Genomic DNA, 12409 nt, shown 5'->3' with positions numbered 1-12409 from the left:
ATTCCCAAAGTTAATAACATTAAATAATATTAAATTATCCAATTCTGGAACTGTCTAAAGAAATTACAAGAGCTTTGAATTTTTCTAAGTTTTTCTTTTCTGCATCGCAGACATTTTGGATTACAGTATCCCCCAGCACCTCTCCAGCTGCCCCTCAGGTTTCAGCCCTTAAATGTAGAAGCCTTAAACTCTAACTCGAGAATTAGTGATGAAACCAAAACACCTGTTGTTGTCCAGTCAATTCCAACTCATAGCAACCCTACAGGACAGAGTAAAACTTCCCCATAGGGTTTCAAAGGAGTGCCTGGTGGATTCGAACTGCCAACCTTTTGGTTAGCAGCCGAAGTCTTAACCACTACGCCACCAGGGTTTCCAAACTGTAGTTAGACACCACAAAGTAGGTGGCAATGCCTCAACCGCATGCATGTTGTAAGGCCCAAAGGGCCTTTTCCATCCTTGCCAAGGGGACTGCTAACCTTCTCTCCTGAACAAAAGCATTTAATGATAAACACCTCCTACTTGTTTTCTTGATAACTCTTTTCTAATTTATTCTGTACTTTGCTCTTTTTCCCCAAGGAAGTAGAGCTATGACATTGTTTGAAGGAGCACTACCAAGTTTATTTCCTACTTCTTTATAGCTTTTCATTATATAATGGTTTTATATGCAGCCAAGTGTCATTTGACGTTCATGACACATTCTGTGAAATAGGAAGTTATATGAAACGGGGGTTTTGCCAACATAATATTATATACAGGCAGTCCCCAGGTTATGAACATCTGGTTTATGTACAATTCATAGTTACAAACCAACTCCCCAAGAGTCTATTACATTAAAAGTTCAAGGTGCTTACCATTATATGCCTGGCAATGCAATGCTTTGTATACAATGGACATGAGATACACATGTTGCATGTTGGAAGCTGTTTCATCCACTACTTCTGGTTACATCTCCTATGACCCTTCTCCGATTGAGATTTCTGAACTTATGAGACCATGGACATATATGTGGTCTGACATTGCCTGAATGGGATGTTATGTGGCACATGACTGTACTTTCTTTTCACTCTAGAGTTTAAAAACTGTTTTCAAAATACATTATTTTTAAGAACATTAATAAGTGTTCTATAAATTATGAATTCCTTTCTGAAAATAAGTTTGTAAAATGTGAATTAAAAAAAAAAGTTGATAAACAGAAATAGAACTACCATACAACCCAGAAATCCCACTCCTCGGAATATATCCTAGAGAAATAAGAGCCTTCACACAAACAGATATATGCACACCCATGTTTTTTTTTTTTTTTTTATGTTTATTGCAGATCTGTTTACAATAGCAAAAAACTGGAAGCAACCAAGGTGTCCATCAAGGGATGAATGGGTAAATAAATTGTGGTATATTCACACAATGGAATACTACGCATCAATAAAGAACAGTGACGAATCTGTGAAACATTTCATAACATGGAGGAACCTGGAAGGCATTATGCTGAGTGAAATTAGTCAGAGGCAAAAGGACAAATATTGTATAAGACCACTATTATAAGATCTTGAAATAGTATAAACTGAGAAGAACACATACGTTTGTTGTTACGAGGGGGGAGGGAGGGAGGGTGGGAGAGGGTCTTTTTACTGATTAGTTAGTAGATGAGAACTGCTTTAGGTGAAGGGAAGGACAACACTCAATACATGGAAGGTCAGCTCAACTGGACTGGACCAAAAGCAAAGAAGTTTCCAGGATAAACTGAATGCTTCAAAGGTCAGTGGAGCAAGGACGGGGGTTTGGGGACCATGGTTTAAGGGGACTTCTAAGTCAATTGGCAAAATAATTCTATTATGAAAACATTCTGCATCCCACTTTGAAATGCGGCATCTGGGGTCTTAAACGCTAACAAGCGGCCGTCTAAGAAGCATCAATTAGTCTCGACCCACCTGGATCAAAGGAAAATGAAGAACACCAAGGTCACACGATAACTATGAGCCCAAGAGACAGAAAGGGCCTCATGAACCAGAGACTTACATCATCCTGAGACCAGAAGAACTAGTTGGTGCCTGGCCACAACCGATGACTGCCCTGAGAGGGAGCACAACAGAGAACCCCTGAGGGAGCAGGAGATCAGTGGGATGCAGACCCCAAATTCTCATAAAAAGACCATACTTAATGGTCTGACTGAGACTAGAGGAATCCTGGTGATCATGGTCCCCAAACCTTCTGTTGGCCCGGGCAAGGAACCATTCCCGAAGACAACTCATCAGACATGGAAGGGACTGGACAGTGGGCAGGAGAGAGATGCTGATGAAGAGTGAGCTATTTGTATCAGGTGGACACTTGAGACTGTGTGGGCATCCCCTGTCTGGAGGGGGGATGGGAGGATAGAGAGAGTTGAAAGCTGGCAAAATTGTCACGAAAGGAGAGACTGGAAGGGCTGACTCATTAGGGGGAGAGCAAGTGGGAGTACGGAGTAAGGTGTATATAAACTTATATGTGACAGTCTGACTTGATTTGTAAACGTTTACTTGAAGCTCAATAAAAGTTAAAAAAAAAAAAATGTTGAACAGGTTTTCTGACTCCAGATCTCCCAGAGTCTATAACATACCAATGAGCCAAGTGAATCTCCAAGAAAGTTGATACAGTATGAGTCATGGATTGCATTATATTCTCCCAAAAATCTGTGTATCAATTTGGCTGGACCATGATTCCCGGTATTGTGTGATCTTCCTATATGTTGTAAATCTTGCCTGTATGATGCTAATGAAGGAGGATGGGCAGTAGTTGTGTTAGTGAGGCAGGACTCAATCTACAAGACTGGATTGTGTCTTGAGGCAATCTCTTGAGATTATATCTTTTCTTTCTTTTAAAAGAAAGAATCGAGCAGAGAGATGGGGGGGTGGGGAGAACTTCATACCACCAAGAGAGCAGTGCAGGGAGCAGAGCGCATCCTATGGACCCAGGGTCCCTTCACTGAGAAACTTCTAGTCTGGGGGAAGATTGATGAGAAGGCCGACCAAGAGAGAAAACCTTCCCCTGGAGCTGACACCCTGAATTTGGACTTTTAGCCTACTTTACTGTGAGAAAATAAACTTTGTTAAAGCCATCCACTTGTGGTATTTCTGTTATAGCAGCACTAGATGACTAAGAGAGTATGCCACTATAATAATCTTTCTTTCTAATGTTCTTTGTAGTTTCAAGCAGAGAATAAGAAGCCCAGCCTTAGAATTTTCAGACCAGCTACTTTTTTCCCACCTAGGCATCTATTTTTCCAGAGTCTGATAACAAATTTATTTCATAATGTTATTATGAAGATTAAACTAATTAACACAAGTCAGTCTTTTACAGCAGTGATGGATATAAAATAAGGTCACTATATAACAAGTTGTCTCAGTTATCTACAACTGATATAACTAAGTTTTGCTGCTATAACAGAAATATCATAAATGGGTAGCTCTGAGAAACAAAAAATTATTTTTTACAGTTTAGGAGTAGAAGTCTGGATTAAAGGAACCAGCTCTAGAGGAAGTCTTATCAGCTCTGAGGGAAGGTCCTTGTTCCTTGTTTCCTTGGCAATCTTCATGTGGTGTAGCATCTATATGCCCCCATCTCTCCTTGTGCCTCTCTATGCCAAATCTGTTCTTCTATATCTCAAGAGAGACTGACTTAAGACACACGTTCCGGTAATAAGTCTAATTATCATAACAAAGAAAATTCATTCCCAAATGGGCTTATAACAACAGGTATAAGAGTTAGGATTTACAATACGTATTTTTGAAGGACAAAATTGAATCCATGACATTTCACCCTTTGGCCCTCCATAATTCATGTCCTTCCCATATGGAAAATGCATTCACCCCATCATATCATCCCCAAAGTTCCTCTTCATCTGTGAACCTGTGAAATCTAGAATACAAGTTATCTGCTTTCAAAGTACAGTGGTGGAACAGGCACAAGGTAGAAATTTCCATTACAAATAGGAGAAATGGGAGGGAAAGAATGGATAACAGGTACCAAGCAAATCCAAAACCCGGAAAAACAAACTACGTTACTCTCAAGTCTTGAAAATAACCCTCTGTTCTTCAAGACCGTCTGGTAAATGGCCCCATTCTCCAGGCTCTCTGTGTTGGCTATGCTCTCTAGATTCTAGGTAGAGGTCCTTTGGCTCTGGACTTCAGCCCCACTTTCCAGGCCCATTGGGAGAGCACCTCTGATCCTTTGCCTCTATACGACCCCATTCTCCTAGTTGAGTGGCAACCCCTCCCCCTCAGCCCTGGCAGGCCTGGTTCTTCTGCCCCTTGGGCATTGCACCCCCACTCCCTCAGCTTTGGAAGATGGGCCCATCCTCTTGGCACACCTAAATGAGCCGAGCTGATGAAGATCTGACCCTTTGAAACTTAGGAGGCTGTGACTCCACTCTTTGGAACTCAGAATACCAAATATCCACCTTTTGAGATCTAGAAGATGTGGCTCCACCCTTTGAAACTGAGACACCCCTGCTTTCCATGCTCCTTCAAACAGTTCTGGCTGATCTCTAAACTTCTCCACGGTTGGTCCTTTTATTTTCTTGGAGGACACAGATGTAGCTTCTAAGACCTGATTCCTGCCTACACAATGCCAAGAGGTAGACAGCTTTCTTTCTTTTCTCCTGTGCCTGTCCCCTTCAATCTAAGCTGATGGGTTTTCTTCTGTGGGAGTTGGTTAGACCCATCAGTCACAGGCTTAATCTCTTTAACAAAAGATTGAGCCACCAAGTCCTTGGTGAGAGTTTAAGGACAAGCATCTTTAGTTTGTACAACAGAATTTTCCAAATCTTTAAGTTCTGGCTTAGTTTTGCATAGTTCATTTTTAAGCCCATCTCTTTCAGCTCTCATTTTATTTTAAACAGCAAGGAGAAACCATGTGGCCCTTTAAGACCTTGCTTAGAAATCTCCTCAGTGAAATATCCAAGTTCATCACATACAAGCTGTACCTTCCACCAAACATTTGAACATAATTCAGACAAGTTCTTTGCCACTGCATAAAAAGCATCACCTTCCCACCAATGTCTAGTCACATATTCATCATTTCCTTTAAAGTCTCACCAGAAACACATTTAATGCCCACATTTCTAGCAACATTCTGTTCTTGATAAAAGCTCTTATCACAGCTCTCAGTTTTTTCTGAGTCCTCATCAGAATCATCACTGATGGCCATAATTCAACCAACAGTCTCTTCAAGGCAAAATAGAGCTTTACTACTAGGCAATCAAAATCCCTCCAGTCTCTACCTATTACCTAAATCCAAAACCACTTCCACATTTTATGTATTTGTTAGAGCAGCACCCCACTCTCTGGTACCAAATTTTGTCTTAGTTATCTAGTGTTACTATAACAGAAACACCACAAGTGGGTGGCTTTAACTTTATTTTCTCATAGTTTCGAAGGCTGCTTTAGTTATTGTTGTTAGGTGCTGACGAGTCGGTTACAACTCATAAAAAAAGAAGATAATGTAAAATAAATGTTGCCATTGAGTCAATCCTGACTCATAGTGACCCAATAGGTCAGAGTAGAACTTCCCTATTGGGTTTCCAAAGAGCAACTGGTGGATTTGAACTGCTAACCTTTTGGTTAACAGCTGAGCTCTTAGCCACTGCACCACCAGGGCTCCATCTGACTCATAACAACGAAATGAAACACTTCCTAGTCCTGTGCTATTCTCATAATCAATGCTATGTTTAAGCCCGTTAGTTGCAGCCACTGTGTCAATCCATCTCATCAACTGTTTTCTTCTTTTTCACTGACCCTCTGCTTTACCAAGACTGTTCTTCTCCAGGGACTGGCTCCTCCTGATAACATGTCCAAAGTACATGAGACAAAGAGTGCTTCCAAGGAACACTCTGGGTGTATTTCTTCAAAGACAGACATGTTTGCTCTTCTGGCAGTCCATATTCAATATTCTTTGCCAACACTGTAGTTCAAAGGCATCCATTCTTCTTCAATCAAATAAATGAGACTTTCAATAAGATGGATTGACACAGTGGCTGCAAAAATGGGCTCAAACATAACAACACTTGTGAGGATGGCTCAGGACTAGGCAGTGTTTCGTTCTGTTGTACATAGGGTATCTATGAATCGGAACCAACTCAAAGGTACCTAACAACAACAACAACATTTAATTGAATTAAAAAACACTTTTCTCACATGTGTTAATTTCTGTTTCAAAGGCCTGTTTAACCTTTGTCTGAAATGTGGGCTTCAGGAATGTTTTCAGCTCTGGGTTAGCCGAGTGTTCAGGGGCCATAGTTGGAGGTCCCTCCAGTATCTGTCAGACCAGTAAGTCAGGTCTTTTTTCATGAATTTGAATTCTGTTCTACATTTTTCTACCATTCTGCCCTGGACTCTCTGTTGTGATCCATGTTATAGTGGTCATTGGTGGTAGCTGGGCACCATCTCACTCTTCTGGTCTCAGGAGTCCCTGGTTCATGTGGTCCTTTAGTCCTTCAGGCTAATGTTTTCCTTGTGTCTTTGGTTTTCTTTTCTCTTCTTTGCTCCAGATAGGAGGAGACCAATAAATGTATCATAGACCAAAAGCCTCTCACAAGCATTTAAAACCTCAGACTCTACTCACCAAAGTGGGATGTAGAACATTTGCTATACCAATTGACCTAGATGTCCCCTGAGATTATGGTCCCCAGCCCTCACCCTAGCTACTTGGTCCCTCAATGTATTTGGATGAGTCTAGGAAACATCTACACTTCTGCTTTGGCCCAGTTGTTCTGACTTCCCCTATATTGTGTGCTGTCCTTCCCATCCCAGAAGGTGACACTTGTCTACTGTCTACTGTCTTGTTGGTGACTTCCTTCCCCCACCTCCCCACCCTCATAACCATCAAAGAATGTATTTTTTCTGTGTGTAAATCTTCTTGAGCTCTTATAATAGTAGTCTTATCCCATATCTATCCTTTTGTGATTGACTTATTTCACTGAGCATGGTCTCCAGAATTCATCCCTGTTGTGAGATGTTTCGTGGATTCATCATTGTTCTTTATCATTGCATAGTATTCTATTGTGTGTATGTATCATAATTTGTTAATCCATTTATCTGTTGATGGATATTTAGGTTGTTTTCTTTTTTTTGCTATTGTGAATAGTGCTGCAGTGAACATGGATATGCATATATCTGTTCATGTGATGGCTCTTATTTCTCCAGAATATATTCCTAGGAATGGAATTGTTGGATCATATGATATTTCTATTTCTGCTTTTTAAGGAAGTGTCATATCGTTTTCCAAAGTGGTCGTGCCATTTTACATTCCCACCAGCAGTGCATAAGAGTTCCAATCTTCCTGAACTGTCTCTAATATTTGTTATTTTGTGTTTTTTGTATTAGTGCCAGTAATGTCAGTGTGAGATGGTATCTCATTGTAGTTTTGATTTGCATTTCTCTAATGGCTAACAATCATGAGCACTTCCTCCTGTGTCTGTTGGCTGCCTGAATGTCTTCTTCAGTGAAGTGTCTGTTCATACCCTTTGCTAATTTTTTAACTGGATTATTTGTCTTTTTGTTATTGAGGTGTTGAAATATTTTGCAGATTTTAGAGATCAGACCCTTGTCGGATACATCATAGCCAAAACCTTTTTCTAGTCTGTAGGTCCTCTTTTACTGTTTTGGTGAAGTCTTTTGATGAGCACAAGTACTTAATTTTTAGGAGCTCCCAGTTACCTAGTTTTTCTTCTGGTGTTTGTTCATTGTTAATTATTGTTTGTATACTATTTATGCCATATATTAGGGCCCCTAGTGTTTTCCTTGTTTTTTCTTCCATGATCTTTATCGATATAGACTTGACGGCACTGGGTTTGGTTTGGTTTTTTCTACTGTTTTAGATTTTATATTGTCTTCAATTCGTTTTGAGTTAGTTTTTATGTATGGTGTGAAGTATGGATCTTCTTTCATATTTTTGCAGATGGACATCCAGTTACGTCATCACCATTTGTTGAAGAAACTCTTTTTCCCCATTTGACGGACTTTGGCCTTTCATCAAATATCAACTGCTCATAGATGGATAGATTTACATCTGGGTTTTCGATTCTAGTCTTTTGGTTCATGTACCTGTCATTGTGCCAGTATCAGGATGTTTTGACTACAATGGTTGCATAATAAGTTCTAAAATCAGGTAGTATAAGGCCTCCCACTTTGTTCTTCTTCTTCAATAATGCTTTGCTTATCTGGAGCTCTTCCCTTTCCATATAAAGTTGGTGATTTGTTTCTCCATCTCATTAAGGAATGCTATTGGAATTTGGATTGGGATTGCATCGTATCTGTAGATCGCTTTGGGTAGATTTGACATTTTCAACATGTTGAGTCTTCCTATCCATGAGCTTGGGATGTTTTTCCACTTATGTAGGTCTCTTTTGGTTTCTTGCAATAGTGTTTTGTAGTTTTCTTTGTATGGGTCTTTTACGCCCCTGGTTAGTTTTATTCCTAAGTACATTATATTCTTAGGGGCTATTGTAAATGATATTGATTTGGTGATTTCCTTTTTGAAGTTTCCTTTGTTGGTGTACAGAAATCCAACTGATTTTTTGTATGATGTTAATCTTGTATCCTGCTATTTTGCTGAAATCTTTTATTAGTTCCAGTAACTTTCTTGTGGATTCTTAGGGGTTTTCTGTGTATAAGAGCGTATCACCTGTGAATAGGGATAGCTTTACCTCTTCTTTACGAATTTGGATGCCTTTTATTTCTTTTACCTGCTTTATAGGACTTCCAGCACAATGTTGAATAAGAGTAGTGATAAAGGGCATCCTTACCTGTTTCCTGTTCTCAAGGGGAGTGCTTTCAGTCTCTCTTTATTTAGAATGATGTTGGCTATTGGTTTTACATAAACTCCCTTTATTATATGGAGGAATTGCTCTTCTATTCATATTTTGCTAAAAGTTTTTAATCAGGAATGGGTGTTGGACTTTGTCAAATGCTTTTTCTGCACTTATTAATAAGATCATGAAGTTCTTTTTATTTTGTTTTATTTATGTAGTGGATTACTTTGATTGATTTTCTAATGTTGAGACATCTCTGCATACCGGTATGAATCTCACTTCGTCATGATGTATTATTATTTTTTTTTCATATGATGTAAAATCCTATTGACTTAAATTTTATTGAGAATTTTTGCATCTATGTTCATAAGGGATATTGGTCTGTAGTTTTCTTTTTATGTGGTGTCTTTGCCTGGGTTTGGTATCAAGGTTACGCTGACTTCATAGAATGAATTCAGGAGTTTTCCTTCCTTTTCTATGAGCTGAAATAGCTTGAGTAGTATTGTTGTTAGCTCTTCACTGAAAGTTTGGTAGAATTCTCCAATGAACCTGTTGGGCCAGGGCTTTTTGTTGTTGTTGTTGGGAGGGTTTTTTTTTTTATTGCCTCTTCAATCTCTTTTTTGTTATGGGTCTGTTTAGTTATTCTACCTCAGTTTGTATTATTTGAGTTTCTAGAAATTTGTCCATTTCCTCTAGTTTTTCAAATTTGTTGGAGTACATTTTTCATTGTACTCTGTTATGATCCTTTTTATTTCAGCTGGGTCTGTTGTGATATCACCCATCTCATTCCTTACAAAATTATTTGCTCCCTTTCCTGTTTTTATTTTGTCAGTTTGGCCAATGGTTTGTCAGTTTTGTTCATCTTTTCAAAGAACCAACTTTTGGTCTTGTTGATTCTTTCTATTCTCTAATTCATTTATTTCTGCTCTAATCTTTATTATTTCTTTTCTTCTGGTATCTCAGGGCTTCTTTTCCTGCTTTCTTTTTATTTGCTTGAATTGTAGGGTTAATGTTTTTTATTTTGGCCCTTTCTTCTTTTTTGATGTGTGCATTTATTGCTATAAATTGACCACTAACACTGCTTTTGTCATGTCCCAAAGATTTTGATAAGTTGTGTTTTTATTGTCATTTGATTCTATGAAGTTTTTATTCCATTATTAATGTCTTCTATTACTCAGTAGTTTTTTAAGCAAGGTGTTGTTTCTTTTCCATGTATTTGATTTTTTCTTACTGTTTCTGTTATTGATTTCTACTTCTGTGAATTATGATCAGAGAAGATGCTTCATATTATTTTAATGTTTTGAATTTTGTTAAGGCTTGCCTTGTGGTCTAAAATGTCGTCTATTCTGGAGAACGTTTCATGTGCATTGGCCCTAGGGTACAGGAGTGTTCTCCTTGGTTGTTGTGTTATATGTGTGCTCTACCACTTACTGGTTGGTCAGGGTGCAGGTGTCCAGGTCATCAGTCACTGAGTGTGTGGTGCAGACTCTCATCTACAGTCCAGGGTAGGCAAGGCTGTGTGGGTGTGTTCGGAGCAGACAAAGGTCTCTGACTGCAGTGCAGGGCAATGTGGGGGGCAAGGAAGTGGGCTATTGGCTGTCCCCCTGTGCCCAGATAGAAGGCATGCCTGATAGAAGGCAGCTTGATCAGGTGTTGGCAGGGAAGTGTTGTTGGCCTTGGGTGCCCAATGCTATTTGCTGGAGGGATTGGGAGATGCCATTAATTCTCAGGTCCCTGCCATGGGTGACTAGATGGAGTCAGTTATACCACTGGCTCTCATGTCCCAGTTTGGGTGGATGAGGCCCCTTCTTAGTGGGTGGAATGGTGTTGAGTGTCACAAATCTACAGCTCCCACTTCCCTGCTGCAGGTGAAAATGGGCTTCAGGTGGATGCCTTGCCCATTTTGTCATAGTGAGGGTTTGCCGTGCCAGATCAGCCCACAAGTTGCTGTTGCTGGTGATCAGTGGAGGTGAAGGGCACTGTAAGTCCACGGACACCCTACATCAACAACTGGGCAAAGAAGTGGATACTTCCAGACCCAGCTGTGAGCTATCAGCTTAGGGGGCATACTGGTGTTGAATGCTGCTGGATCAGCGTTGGAGAGGGAGGAGAATGGATGAGGGGAAGGAAGTGTTCCTCAGCCTTGGGGTTTTGGTGGGGGGAAGAGTTATGGTGTGCCTGTAGTGGCTTGGGAGCTTGTACTTATCTTTTACAAGTGTGGTGTCACTCCTGTTTGGTTCTGCACGTATGTGTGGATTCACTGCTACTTGACTGCACCAGATGGGGTGCGTTTCAGCTTGGGATGTTGCTGCTTGCTTCAACCTGTGTGTGCTGTGCAGGTTCAGCTAGCAGGATGTCGGTGCTACTGAGATCCATAATTCCCCATTTCCATTGCTTTTGAATTGTCTCTCCTTCTACCTGTCACTAAGTCTGATTCTTTAGCTTTGTCTTTGATGATTAGGGTTCCTAGATTGTCATCTATATCTGATTCACTTGTTTTTTGGGGTCTTTGTTGTATGAGGGATGATATGAAGCATCTGTCTATTCTGCCATTTTGGTCCCCAAGAAGGTGATTTTACTTTTCTTCACCCTCTATTGCTACTTTCTGATCACATTTTGACACTTTTGCTTAAATATAGTACTGTTCCTTTGAGGATCATACTATCTGAATATAGTATTCTCTTCCTCTAATAATTACAAAAAATGTCTTTTCCTCCTGATCACTCCTCAGCTATCCTGATCACTCCTCACCTATCTGATCACTTCTCACCTATCTTGATCACTCTTCACCTATCCTAATCACTCCTCATCTGTCCTGATTTCTTCTCAGATCTCAGATCACTTTCAGTTTCCACTACAGTCAGCCTAGGCACTCTTATCCACTCTCATAACTTAAATTACTATGTAATTTAAACTCTCCTAAATTAACATCTTCAGCTTTGACTAGAGACTCAATGATTTTTTTAAATTAAAACATAGGAATTCTAAAAATAACACTTTAGTTGGAGTACCTGAATCAGAAATTTAAATTTCATTATTCTATATAATATTCAGTAAGATTTGTAGAGTTTAGTGTGATCGATGAACCTAGAATTTAAAAGTTTAAACAAAGTAAACAAAAAATTAAACATATATCACATTCCCATTGCCATCAAGTAGATTCTGACTCATAGTGGGCCTATAGGACAGAGTAGAACTGCCCAATAGGGTTTCTGAGGAGCAGCTGATGGATTCGAACTGCTGATCTTTTGGTAGCTCTCAACAACTGCGCCATCAGGGCTCCTATATCACATAAGTGACTGTCTATTTTATTTCAAGGTACAGGAAAAGAAAATAATATGGTTAAATATGATTTTCGTATTCAATTTAATATTTCCTGACCAATTTTATTTGTAAATTATGTGAAGTATGTTGGGTAGGCTGCAAAACTTACTTTCTGGACCTTAGTCTGGGACTATTACCCTAGGTGGCACTCTGGTTTCTTGCTAAGCCAGGAATAACTATCTAGTTTACTGGACAACAAAAAAGAAAGAAAAACTACCAAGATGAATGAAGAGATGAAGAGAAGATAATCTAAAGAACTCTAAGCTATTAACATTTCCCTATACTTATATCACTGCTACTCTC

General features: G+C 39.6%; 1 non-coding gene across 1 annotated transcript; it reads right to left on the bottom strand.

The window, feature by feature from the left end:
• Positions 1-371: 371 nt before the first annotated feature.
• On the bottom strand, positions 372-498 carry LOC111751909 (U6atac minor spliceosomal RNA). The gene has a single exon (XR_002786975.1). It is a non-coding gene; the product is annotated as a U6atac minor spliceosomal RNA (small nuclear RNA).
• Positions 499-12409: the final 11911 nt, after the last annotated feature.

This window comes from Loxodonta africana, chromosome 2, assembly GCF_030014295.1.
Source record: "Loxodonta africana isolate mLoxAfr1 chromosome 2, mLoxAfr1.hap2, whole genome shotgun sequence".
In the NCBI taxonomy this organism is placed as follows: domain Eukaryota; kingdom Metazoa; phylum Chordata; class Mammalia; order Proboscidea; family Elephantidae; genus Loxodonta; species Loxodonta africana.
Note: the sequence above shows the minus strand (reverse complement) of the source record. Positions and strands in the feature narration are given on the sequence as shown.